This window comes from Salarias fasciatus, assembly GCF_902148845.1.
Source record: "Salarias fasciatus chromosome 23 unlocalized genomic scaffold, fSalaFa1.1 super_scaffold_20, whole genome shotgun sequence".
Lineage (NCBI taxonomy): Eukaryota > Metazoa > Chordata > Actinopteri > Blenniiformes > Blenniidae > Salarias > Salarias fasciatus.
Window position 1 is genome coordinate 2,440,643 of NW_021941230.1, and position 13,396 is coordinate 2,454,038.

At 44.3% G+C, this 13,396-nt stretch overlaps 1 protein-coding gene, 1 long non-coding RNA gene and 1 other non-coding gene across 3 annotated transcripts in view; 2 read left to right on the top strand and 1 right to left on the bottom strand.

The window, feature by feature from the left end:
* The window catches only part of LOC115384135 (NLR family CARD domain-containing protein 3-like), a 54,371-nt gene extending 53,988 nt beyond the window's left edge, over nt 1-383 (bottom strand). Inside the window, exon 1 of the mRNA XM_030086470.1 lies at nt 44-383. The gene's annotated coding sequence lies outside the window, so the exon portion shown is untranslated. The remainder of the gene's footprint in view (nt 1-43) is intronic.
* A 7,260-nt stretch (nt 384-7,643) lies between these two features.
* LOC115384178 (uncharacterized) lies at nt 7,644-8,128 on the top strand. Its single transcript, XR_003930843.1, has 3 exons — nt 7,644-7,729; nt 7,813-7,894; nt 8,065-8,128. It is a non-coding gene; the product is annotated as an uncharacterized LOC115384178 (long non-coding RNA).
* Nucleotides 8,129-13,042: 4,914 nt separating this feature from the next.
* On the top strand, nt 13,043-13,114 carry trnap-cgg (transfer RNA proline (anticodon CGG)). Its single transcript has one exon. It is a non-coding gene; the product is annotated as a tRNA-Pro (tRNA).
* The last annotated feature ends 282 nt before the right edge of the window (nt 13,115-13,396 follow it).

The window sequence follows — 13,396 nt, forward strand, 5'->3', positions numbered from 1 at the left end:
ACACACAGCAGCATTAGAAGATCAGAGTTGCAGCAGCACTCACCTGCTCCTCCTTCTCTCTCAGTCTGTCCGTTGGAGTCTGAACTCTCTCGGTCCTTCACTTCCTGTTTCCTGGCTGGACTGCCTCACCTGGATCACCTGAACACAGCTGCTCCTCCTCTGTTTTTACATTCAATCACATCCCTACATTACTGGAAGTGTGTGACGCTACTGAATCCATCCCTGAGCTCAGGAATGCAGTTCAAGATGTGGATCAGGACCAGGGATGAAGACCAGAGACTCCCTGACAGCAGCTACTCTCTACAGTTTAATGAGAACCAACAGTCAGTGTCCTTCAGTAGTCATTTCTATCAAATTTCTCCTCCCATTATGGATGAATACAAAATGTTTTTATTTTTCTAACTTCTTCCTGAAGCTCTGGGAGACGCTGTCACAACACGCCAAACCTGTTGGAGCTGTTCTGCTCCATGACGGGCTGAGAGTCTGAGCAGAGGCCAAGAGAAACATTCCACTGCTCAGTCAGTTGTTTTGGTGACTCTAAAACCTGTTTTATGCTGAATACGTCCGCATGAGGAAAGTGACATTTCAGCAGCCACACCCCTCAGCAACCATGATCCCATCAGTAGCCACGGCCACTCAGCTGCCACGCCCCCTCATGTAAAAACATTCTGCTCCATCCACCTCCAATTTTTTTGAGCTGAAGAGGAGGACTGAAGATTTGGTTTGAAAGAGACTAGAAAACCTAGAAGAGGAGAAAGACTCACAGGGAGCCTGAAAACACCAGATGTGTCTCTGCTGTTGATGATGTTGATGATCTGTATTAATACGACATGTATCGTACTTAATGACTCATTTAGAAATCAAATATTTTGACATCCTTGTCTTGATATCTGATTTTTCTTTGTCACAGTTTTGATAAAAAAAGTCCCTTGTTGAAGAATGTTACTTTTATTATCAAACAGTGTTAGCTTCATATTTCCACTCCTCTGCAGCGTCAGCTTTTCTCAGCACATCCTCCTGTCAGAGTAGAAATCCCTGAAGTGTCAGGAAGAGGGATCAAAAGTCATTTCCTGCTGACACTGCAGCCTGAGCCCAGAGAACCAACCTGCTAACAAAGTTAGCTTCCACTACTTGAGGTAAAGTTCTAATCAGCTCTGATATATTTGGAAGATATATTATATGAGGTTATAGCAATGTATTAGTTCAGTCTCACTCATGCAGTATCATCAGTTTGTCAATCACACAACAGCAGAGTGAAGAAGAAGTAACTAATGAAGGCAAGCAAAGCATTAGCTACAAGACATCCTTATTATCATCCAGTCTGATCATAACATGGCAGGCTGGGGCTCATCCTGCAACTTCATCAACATATGGAGAGCATGTAATACCACAGTGCTACTGAGCCCAACACTGCATCCGATGGCGTAGAGCCTGAGCAGCCCCCGCAGGAGAAGTTGGAGCAGCCCTTAATCCCACAGCTGCATCAGCCGATTGAACCAGCAGGCAAAAACCCCACACCATCAACTGAGTTGCCAAGCCGGAAGAACAAGGTCAAGTGGCCAAAAGCCACTGAGAAGGCAGAGTGGAGAAACTTTGACCTTCGTCTCCATGCTATCCTCCAGAACTCCCTAAAGGGCAACTCGATCACAAAGTTGAACATCTTTGGAGACATCATCTACACTGAAGGCAAGGGAAGATTTGGAGAGTCACTCCAAAGGAAAGTCACTCCAAAACAAAAAGGAAAGCGGGAGAAGGAGATCCTGCAGCTTGTTAAGGAACGTCGCCTCCTCCAGAAGGCTTGGAGGAAAGCAGAGGAAGAAGAGAAGGAGGGCCTGGAATGCTTGTGGAACCAGCTGAGAGGAAGACTGTCCCAACTAAGGGGAGCTGAGAGGATCAGAAAGTGCAGAAGTCGGAAGGAGAAAGCCAGATCAAGTTTTCTTCGGGACCCATTCAGACACGCCCGCAGTCTGCTAGAGGAAAAGAAGTCTGGGACCTTGCATGCAACCGAGCAGGAATTAGAAAACTACATAAAAGCAGCGATCGGTGATAATCTCTGAGAAAGCCCCTTAGGTCCACCAGGCTATGTCCCTCATCCTCCAGTGCCATCGTTACCATTCGACACCACACCTCCGAAATGGTCCGAAGTCAACCAGGTGGTAAAGCAAGCAAGAACGGCATCAGCAGCTGGCCCAAATGGTGTTCCTTACAAAGTTTATAAGAACTGTCCCCTTGTCCTCAAGCTACTATGGAAGATGATGTGTGTTTCCTGGAAAACAAAGTCCATCCCACAGGCATGGTGCAGAGCAATCACCATCTTCATTCCAAAGGAGAAAGACTCCCAGAAGATCAATCAATTCAGAGGCATTTCTCTTCTGAATGTAGAGGGGAAGATCTTTTTCACAGTGTTGGCAAGGCGAATGACCAGTTATTTCCTCTCTAACAAGTACATCTACACTACTTGTCAAAAGGCAGAAGTGCCAGGGTTCCGGGGCTGCGTGGAGCACTCAATGATGATTTGGGATCAGATCCAGACAGCGAAGCACAACAAGTCAGACCTTCATGTTGTGTGGTTAGATCTCGAAAATGCCTATGGATCTGTTCCCTACCAAGTCATCTGGTTTGCCCTCAAGTTCTTCCACATTCCACCATGTATCGAGAGCCTGATTACCAACTACTTCAACAACCTCACTGTGTCCTTCACAACCCCACAAGTCACATCTGGATGGCACAAAGTGGAAAAGGGAATAGCAATGGGCTGCGCCATTTCTCCCATACTATTCACAGCAGCCTTTGAGATCATCCTGATTGGAGGGAGACAGTCAGTAAGAGGAGTCAGATCCCCATCGGGGCAGAGGCTTCCAGCCCTCAGGTACTACATGGACGATGTCACCACGCTCCTACAGACGGCAGCATGCACCCACAGACTCCTAAAAAGGCTCGAAGAACTGCTGACATGGGCCAGGATGAAAATGAAACCATGCAAGTCACGCAGCCTCTCCATCTGGAAGGGCCAATGGAAAGATAATATCATGTTTTCCGTAAACAGTGAGGCCATTCCACTCCTGAAAGACCAACCAATAAAGAGCTTGGGAAGGCTGTATACTGCGGACCTGTCAGACAAGCAGATGGTTACGTCGGCCACAATGCAGCTAGCTGATGGCCTGAAAAAGATCGATGAATGCCCATTGCTGGGGAAGTTCAAAGTTTGGTGCTACCAGTTCACCCTTTACTATCGTTTGATGTGGCCCCTTAAATTGTGTAACATCACCTCATCCTCAGTTCTGAAAATGGACACAAAGGCCAACTCCTACATCCGGAAGTGGCTTGGACTTCCTCGTTGCCAGTCCAATTCAGCTGTGTTTGGAAAGAACATCTTGAGGCTTCCAATGCAAAGCATCAGTTTAGGCTTTAAACTGGAAAAGGTTCGCTTGGTCCGAGAGCTGAAAGATTCTGCTGATCCAGTGGTGCAAAAAGCAAAGCCAACTGTTAGCACTGGAAGAAAATGGGACGTATCCCAGGCAGTAGACCAGGCCACTACCCGACTGAAACACCAAGAGGTTGTGGGAATGGTACAACATGGGAGAGCAGGCCTCGGATGGGGAACAACAACTAAGATGTGGTCAAAAGCCACCGAAGCAGAGAGGAAAAAGCTGATTGTCCAAGAGGTCACAAAAGAGGAGCATGAAGGTTACAGGCTCAAGGCAGTGAGCCAGTCTCTCCAAGGCAAGTGGACAACATGGGAAGGCGTAATCGAAAGAACATGGGCCGACTTGTGGAAAATGCCCCAAGCCCGGCTAAGTTTCCTGATTAGGAGCACGTACGATACCCTCCCAAGTCCATAGAACCTACATCTGCGGTACGGCACAGACGATCTTTGCCCTCTCTGTGGCCACCAAAATCCCAGCCTACAACACATCTTGTCCAGCTGCAAAGCAGCCCTGATGCAGGGTCGCTATGGGTGGCGACATGACCGAGTACTGCGGAAAATAGCCAAAGTGATCGAGGTGTGCAGACTGCAGGTGAACAAGTCCAGCCCAGTAACTCCACTGCACCAGCCTATTCAGTTCATCAGAAGAGGGGAAGAGGCACTCAGTAGTTCAGTGCGAGAGCGGTCTCTGTTGTCGCCAGGAGGAGAGTGGCAGCTTACAGCCGATGTTGGTCGCCAACTCAAGTTCCCAGAACACATCGTCATGTCATCACTCCAGCCAGATATTGTAATCTGGTCCAATCCAGCCAAGTGTGTCATCATGGGAGAGCTGACCATACCCTGGGAAGAAGGGATGGAGGCAGCATTCGAGAGGAAGAGGGAAAAGTACGCTGAGCTGGCCTCCTCTTGCCGAGAAGCGGGTTGGAAGACATACATCTTTACAGTTGAGGTCGGCTGCAGAGGCTTCACTGGAAGTTCCACCCAGCGGTTCCTGAAGACCTTGGGGATTTGTGGCCCCAGCCTGTGGAAGGCCATAAAAGACCTGGTTGAAGAGGCAGAGCAGGGAAGTTTCTGGCTCTGGTTACACAGGAAAGATAAGTTATGGGGAAAAGATGGATCCTAGGTCAGCTGCAGGGGGCAGTAGGGAGACGTCCCTACTGTTGCTCTACCACCCTGAGATGTTCCGGGATTAAAGGAGCGAAACATCAAAGAAGCATGGCTCCCAGCTGACGACCCTGCAGCTGTCCAAATGGCACTGGCGGAAGTGCATCAAGCAGCAATTCAAAGCAGGTTTTTGCCTGTGCTTAAATCAATGATTAAGACCAGGAAAGCCATGTATTCAGTTACTAAGTCACTGCTGTACATTCTCTCAAACTCTTAAAGTATTTATGAATACACTTGTATGGTGAAATGAATGGTGGTCTGGATTACTGGTAAATCATCTCTAATTTTTTCTCACTTCATTGCTGAAAGTCATGAACTATGTTAATTATGTTTTGCCTCTGGTTTTCAGAACTATGTCAGCTGACTCTGAACAGGAATGAAGTCCTCCTCACTGCTTCACACACTCTGACCATCACCTCTCATCTCTCTGCAGCTACTGAGAGCAGAGAGGAGGCTGTGAGTCCTGAAGATCTACTGCGAGCAGAGCTTCTTTTCAGAAGAACCAGCAGAAGATCTTCGAAACTTCCTGATGCTCTTCCTCCTCAATCTCTTCCTCTTCATGACTCCTCACCCATCCAAGGACTAAATGTCTTCATTTCTGAGTCATGTGACAGAAAACAGGAGAACTTTTGGACTGACTGTAGAAGAAAAATGATTAATTGTTCAGTCATGTAATTCTCTGCTTGGTGAAGTTTTTCATTCCTCTGAATCACATTTTAAAGCGATACTAAGGAACTTTTCAACCTTAATAAAACATTTTAATATCTTTTGTGATGATACATCGACTTACAACTAGTTGAATGACCCCTCTTTCACGGGCTGAGGATGTCAGTATTGTTTTTACTTGGACTAAGAAACTGTGAGGAGGGTGGTAGGAACCCTGCACACTAAAAAACTACAAAATGTGCGGACTGCTTTACGGCATGCGTCACTTCCCCTGTCGTTATAAGGACAGAACTCCAGTGTGGGATTTTGCAAACATGGCGGAAGGTGGACAACAGAGAAAGAAGCCAAAAGTTTTGTCTGAGGAGGCAAAAAAAAGAAAAAGAGAGGCTATTCGGATAAAAGCACAGTCCAGGATCAACATTGGCCCGGCTTTCACTCGCTGGCGTGAGCTGAAAGATCAGGAGGGATTTCCGACCGACGCTGCCTTGGCTCTGTTCCTGCTGGACTAGTAAGTAGCTTTCGATGCTCAAATCAAATGCTAATGCTAGCGATCGGAAAATTGCGTGGTAGCAGTAATTAGCCATCAGCTTGATATTTCACAGTTACACACCGACACGAACAGCCACACAACAAACTACAAACTACTGCGGTGCTTTCACTCGGCGATGTGTGCCAGCGAGCAGAGCTGCCTGCATGTTTCTATGACGTCAGTGTGCTCACAGAAATGCTACTACAAGCTGTAGCAAACAGACAGACGCAGGCGAAAACTTTACATCCTTGGCGGAGGTAAAAACAATGCGATGACTGCAAAATGCAAATATAAAGTTCCTGCTGTGGAAAGATCAGCCATACAGAACCATTGTAGTATTATCGTGTCATTTTGTATGTACGTGATAGTAGGTTCTGATGATTCTTATGAAATAATAGCAGAGAAAAACTGAATTCTGGTCGTCTTTTTGTTGAGTTGACAAACGGTGATCGCAAAACAAGACAAACCGCGTTGTTTGCTCTAAATAATCAGTAAAACAAAACACCTGTGCATTGAGGTATGACTTTTCAAAGTCCTGTTTATCAATAGCACCTTGCGCTGTCGGTAAAATTACCGGGATTGTTGCATGTTTGCAATTCTACATGTAACGTTTATTTAGTCAGTCCTGAAGGCCACTTATGTAGCTCACTTCAGCAGCACCAAGCGCCTAACTTTGAAGATTACAATCTCAGTTAGCCAGTAAACATGACATATTCAGGTCAGAATGAAAACAAGATATTGTTTTGTTGTTGTTATGTTTGTCTATTGGACATTGTGTGGTGCAAGGTGTACAATGTTGTTCCCTAATTATTGTCGATGTTATTTTATTGTTATATTTGATGTTGTATTCCTACTTATTGTTATTCTTATCTTATAATTCTCTACTGTGACATAAAATATGTTTTTTTGATGATTGTTATGTAGTGCTTTTATTTCCTGTGTGTATACTTTTGTGTTTCTCTTGTATTACTCTTGATCTATATCAGTTTCATACTTCTTATTTCTCTACAGCTATCAAAAGGAGCAAGTAACTTCTACTCCCTACAAGCAACATCTCCAACCACTGCAGCCTATAGTTTCCAGCATAACAGAAGAGTCGGACCATGATAGGTACTTTTCCCAGGGCCTGCATTTGTTTGTTTTGGGCAAAGTTTAGTATTTTTCAAATGTTTTCTGTTTTGACTCAGGGGAGAACTGATAGAGGGTGTCCAAATCCTGGAAGAAGGCACTGGGGCAGAAGAAGCTGGTGTATTAGAGGCCAGGTGAGTTTCTGTAAATGGGTTGATGGTGTGAGCCCTTGGTCATCTGTCTGGGAACACTTGCCTACTGTTTCACAACACTGGCATAATGAGTTGCGTCATTCACCAAAGGTCCCATGCTGTTTGCTCATGGGCTCAGGCACATTGCACAGGACTCGCATGGAACAGTATGCTGAGTGGTGCAGGACAGTAGGGGAGGGACTTCTGTCACAAACAGTGCATCACAGCTCAGACAGGTAAGAGTGTTACTGCATTATTACTTTTGTTTACTGACGTGACTTCTGCGTGTTCATACCTTGCAGAAAAACAGCAGCATTTCTATGGTGGCTTTCTAACAACAGCACATCCTTGTTTCAGGCTGGTGCAGCCAGAGACCAGTCTGAAATCTTGCCTTGGATTAAAGACATTGTGAACCATTTCTGGTGCTGTGCCAAGCAGGCATCCACTGTCGAGCAGTTCAAGGTATGTCTGTAGGAAGTAAAGTTGTGAGGTAAACTAAAACATGCTTTCATTGTGAAGAGAAGGCAAGTGAGATCACACAAGTTCACACATGATTCTTAATGCTGTAGATTAAATGGCATGCTGTAATTCATCACGTTCGGAACCAGCACACATGGGCCACTGGATCTTGTGAGCATGAGCCACTTGGTGAAGATACACAGGAAAAACCATGGATAAAACAAGGTAATTGTAATGCATTTTCAAGGGGTGTTTTTGTTGCTTTACTTGGAATTTTATCCATCTCACGACGAGATGTGTGATTACAGGTTCAGCAGCTCACCAGGCTCTTGTAGCCATCGTCCTGGAGAAGCGATGATTGAAGAATGTTGTGAAGTTCATCAACTTCAGGTATGCACTTTTCCTTTTATCAACACAACCGTCTGTGTTTGACTAAAAACACGATTAAAATGGCAAAGTTGGTGTTTTTTGCTGTTATGTCAAATGTCGATATCTATGTAATAATTGGTACTTTGGTCTGTGTACAATGATTTGTATATGTTTCTTGTCATACTCTACAGGACAACATCCGATCTGGAAAGCTTCCAGAATCACATACTCATGTACGCAGGAAAGCGGTTCTCCAGCAGTGTATCGCACACGGACTCTGCTTGCTGCGATAGACTACAACTGTCACAATGGCCGCGCCCCGGCACGAAACAAAGATGGACACAAGATGTAAGCTGTTAGCGTATCTAAGGACAACTCCAGAATGGAATATCATAGTGTTTGCCTGATACTGTAGTTGTAAAATACGTGTGTTCTAGTATTTGTGCTTCCTTTCAGTTACAGACGATGCTACAATAAGAAGTCCAAATCCTGGAGTGTCTGCACAGTGAAGGAAAAGGAGTACTCCGACATTCAAGACTTGCAGAGAGGCATTCTTCGGAAGAGGCTTGAAAGTGGAGGTGGCCTTCCCAAGAAACAGACCCTGAGGCCAGATGACCCCCGGAATTTCGGGGTTCTGGCTTCAACACAGCCGCCACCAACAGCTGAACTTGTGAGGACGCATGTGAAACGTGGTGAAGGTGTTCCCCAAAGTGAACACTGACGATCCTGCCTTGTCTGCTTACATAAATGCACATCAATACAACATATTACTCTGACAGGCTAACTACAGACACATGCTTTACTGGACCCCCACCCACACTGCTGCTACTGTACTTCTTGTAATTGTTCTCAGTAACTTCTAACATTGTCACACAGATTATTCAGTATTTTTTATTTATACTGTCATAGTTTATTTTTATACTGCTCTATTTATCCATGTACATGCATCACACTCCCCGTTTTTTTTTCTTCACAGTATTTTTTTTCTACTTTCATGATTATTCATTTACTACTGCTGTAATACAGTGTTGTGCTATTTGTTCAATCAAAACATACACGTATCCTGCCATTGTAAAAATGCACATTGCATTCACGCTAAGAGTGTGCATGTGCCTGTTTTTCCTTTTTTCTCTAGGTCCTGTTTTATTACTCACTTTACTGTGAAGGAACAAGTGCCAAAGACAAAGTACTTGAAACTTGAAAACGGTGAAAGACGGTGTATAAATAAACATTTGTCTTGTTTTGCACAGATGTATTTATTTTGAAACACACACACAACAAGTGGACAGTCTAAAGGCAAATTCTGTACAAAAAAACTATAAAAACTTTTTACAGTGCAGTCAAACAATGACACGCTACATTAGTCTGCGGACCTGCGGACCTGGAAACCGGTGTACCTTGGGTCTGGAAAACTCTCTCCAGGTCAGTGTTCATCTCGTTACAGTTTGCGCAGGAGCACCGATGTAGATCACCTCCACCTGGGACTCTCTGACGATTAGGGTCCTCCAGCAGGTCCAAAATGTCGAACACCAAGCCAGGTGTTGAAAGGACCACTTATAGGAGCTCTCCCCTCTGATTGTGGTCCAGTTCTTGTATTCTGGCCTGCATCTCTCTGTTTCTGCGTTCGTGCAGATCCTGTACTCTCTGCTGGGTCTCGGGGTTCAAGTCTTCTGGTGTCCTACTTCTCCCCCTCCCCCTCCCTCTCCCCCTGCCTGCGCCTACTCCCCTCCCCCCTCTGCTCCTCCCTCTGCCAGCACTAGTGCGTGGGGGCTCACACTCAGAAGAGGTGGAGGTAGTTTCTGGGACAGGGAATTCCTGAAAAAAAAAGTCACAAAAGTAACATTTTTCTTTATGTTTAATCAACATCAGAATCATTTTAGTAATAAATGAATGCAGAATTAGCCATATAGAATCCTAATAATACAATTATAACAGAAAAAAAATAAAATGGTAAGAAACTGAGTAGTAGCACTTTCCCTGAGAGACCTCAAAAAGTATATTTGTGCAAACTGTGCAGGATTAATAATAAGGCAACGCAGCACCTTCCTGTCAGGATCTGTATGTGTGTGTTTACTGTGAAATTATTCTAACCCTCCCTTAGCCAAGAAGGTTATGTTTTTGCCGTCTGCTGTTTATTTCTTTGTTTGCAAGATAACTCAAAAACTACAAAATTGATTTGAATTATTTTTTTAGGAAATGTCCGAATTGGTAAATGGAACAAATTATTACATTTTGGTAATGATCCGGATTGCCTATTAACCCATTAATATTATAGAAACAGCCCTGCTCACTCACAGTCCCTTCAGACTGGCCATATCGCCCGCTGGAAGCACAGCGGAGCACAGTAATCACACTTCATGCAGATTGATATCATTCAACAATGTGCGTTTACAATAAATATAGGACTGTAGTGATGGGAGGATCACTATTTATGTGAGCTGCTTGGTGGATGTCTGTGGTCTCAGAGGGGGGAAAAGCGGTAGAAAAACAAAGTTATGTTTACCAAAGTTAAACGTTTATTTTCTGCATCATGATATAACATTGTTTAGCCACCATTAGATTCATTACCTCGTCGCTGTCCATCCTTCACAGCCACTGGAAACACGTGAGAGAGTTCAGCCCAACAGCATGCAACCGGGAGCAGCATTTGACGACGCCACGCGCTAGTGCTCATGGGAACTGTAGTGTTACTTCAGGCAAAACACTACCGCTTTTGTCCACTGGCGCCGCCAAAATCAACGAAAACTAAAAGTTCCTTAGTGTAACTTTAAAATGTGATTCAGAGGAATGAAAAACTTCACCAAGCAGAGAATTACATGACTGAACAATTCATTATTTTTCTTCTGCAGTCAGTCCAAAAGTTCTCCTGTTTTCTGTCACATGACTCAGAAATGAAGAGATTTAGTCCTTGGATGGGGGAGGAGTCATGAAGAGGAGGAGAATGAGGAGGAAGAGCATCAGGAAGTTCAGAAGATCTTCTGCTGGTTCTTCTGAAAGGAAGCTCTGCTCTCAGTAGATCTTCAGGACTCACAGCCTCCTCTCTACTCCCAGTCCTCCCAGCTGCGGAGAGATGAGAGGTGGTGGTCAGAGTGTGTGAAGCAGTGAGGAATTCAGTCCTGTTCAGAGTCAGCTGACGTAGTTCTGAAAATCAGAGGCAAAACTTAATTAACATAGTTCATGACCAACTGATGATCGAATGTCCAATGCTCGATTTGTCTTCAGATATGACGATCCATTCATTTGTTGTTGAGCTCAGCACAATCACTGTTTGGACCCTTGTCTATCCATTACAGAGTCCATGATCACAGGTCCTGTACTGCTTTTAGACAACAACTCCACTGAACAAATTCACCTTGCAACACCACATTATGATATGAAAAAGTCAGAGTGGGAATATCCTGGGAAATTCCAGTTCATGGGAATCTCGTGTCCAATCAGAAACCAGTGAAACATTCCAGAGACCCCAGCTACAGTGTCATGTCCCCTACCTCCTGATGTCCACACTTGCAGAGCATCTGTCCCCCAAAAACGTCGTATTTGTGGACAGGCTGACCAAACACAGGAGTCAGGAGGCTCCAGCTCCTGCCTCTTGGTCTCTGGCCTGTTAAAAATACACGTTATCCTGAGCTGACAGGGTCAGCTCTCCTTCCCAGCATGACCCTGGGTTCCAGTCAGTAAATGTCCTGGCCCTCCATCACTGACCACTCATTCATTCATCATCTGAATGTTTATACACTGGAACATGGTCGTACTGTAAATGTCAACAAGAAAACTGATGGATCTCTCTGTTAGCTCTAACTGGGAAATTAAATCTGTAGCGTCAACAGGAAATGCATTTACACATAAAGGACTGGAATTGCAGTATATTGCAAAAATATACTGTAATATATTACAAAATATAGAAATGGTTGCTGTTTCCAATATATTGCAATACATTGGGGAATATAAACATTAAAGCTCAAAGACATCAGCAGTAGTTCTTCCGTTTATACATCATAACATTGTTTTGGATGTTTTAACAGGATCACACATCGCCAGTAACTATATATAGACACTTAGTAGAAGTGATAAAAGAAAACACACTTGAACTTGATGTTTCATCCATTCAACATATTTTATTCATTTTAGGTGTTAAATCAAAGTATTATTGTGTTAAAATTGCATTTTGCAGCTTTAAAGCAAAGGCTAAAATAGCTGATAAGTGGTAACAAGTCAAAATAGTGTTGATTTGTCACTGAAAACAAACAACAAAAACACAACTCTTGTGGTGTAACAGCAACACAGCCAACCTTTGGGTGGAAGATTCCAGGTGCAAATCCTGGCAAGAGTGTGCAACTTGTTGTAATTTTTTGTAATCATAGAGGATTATCAATAATATTAATAATATTAATGGATTAATACAGCAATAAATATTTAACAGAACAATAATAGAGGAATAAGTACTTTTTCTGAGCTACAGCGTCTGATGATGTATGATTTTACGCTGAATTTTCTCTGAATTTTTGCTCCTTTTCTCTTCCCCCCCCCCCCTTCCCCTTTTTACTTTTTTTTCTTTCCCCCACCGTAGCAGTCCCTTTTGCCTCATCCTTGGCCGAGATGGCAGAGCATCAGACTTTTAATCCGAGGGTCCAGGGTTCAAATCCCTGTTCAGGTGTAGTAAGGGGTGGTTTGTGTATGGATCCATACAGCAGAGGGACACAGTGCTGCTCTGTGTTGGTGGCCAAAACACACAAAATTTGCGTCCTGGTGACATGCTGTGTTTTCTCCTGATGATGCCATTTTTCGAGAAGTCTCACAGGTTCTGTTGACATTGAGACAATCTTCCTCTGTGACTTCTCTGACTGCCATGAGCTGGATGTGATGTTCCTAACAGAGACGTGGCTGCTTGAAGGTGAACTGGCCTCCTGATGGAGCTCTGTCCCCAGGACTGTGGCTTCTTCAGCTCTCCCAGCATGCCATTGGGCTCACTTGGGGCCCGTTTCTGTCTTTATGGACTGTTTGAAGTGACTGAGGTCAAGTTGACCATCATTCAAGTCATCATGACTCATGTTTTCATCTCCTTTATTCAGGATGTGGTCATTGGATGAGCTCTGTCCAGGCTGTCAGGAGTCTGGATCACCTGCCTGATTCATGACCATCAGTCGAGTCTTTTTGCATCTTCACTACGTGGGCTCGTTGGTCTAGGAGTATGATTCTCACTTCGGGTGTGAGAGGTCTCGGGTTCAAATCCCGGACGAGCCCTTCAATTGTCATTACTCTCTTCTGCCAATGGTTTTCAGGTTTGTTTAAAGAAGAAGTCTGTCCACCAGAGGAGAATACTGTGATTACTTTGATATATTCCCTTTATAAATCCAGTCCAGCTGGAAGGCTGTGCAGGTGGATTCACCTCATATCACCCTCCTCACACACACTTTCTACCAGGAATGGTCACAGTACCTCAGGAAGATTCTGATCTCAATAAGCTGCTGATCGCTGGAGTTTTACTCTCAATCATGGCAGAGAAGACAAGGAGGAGGAGTTTCA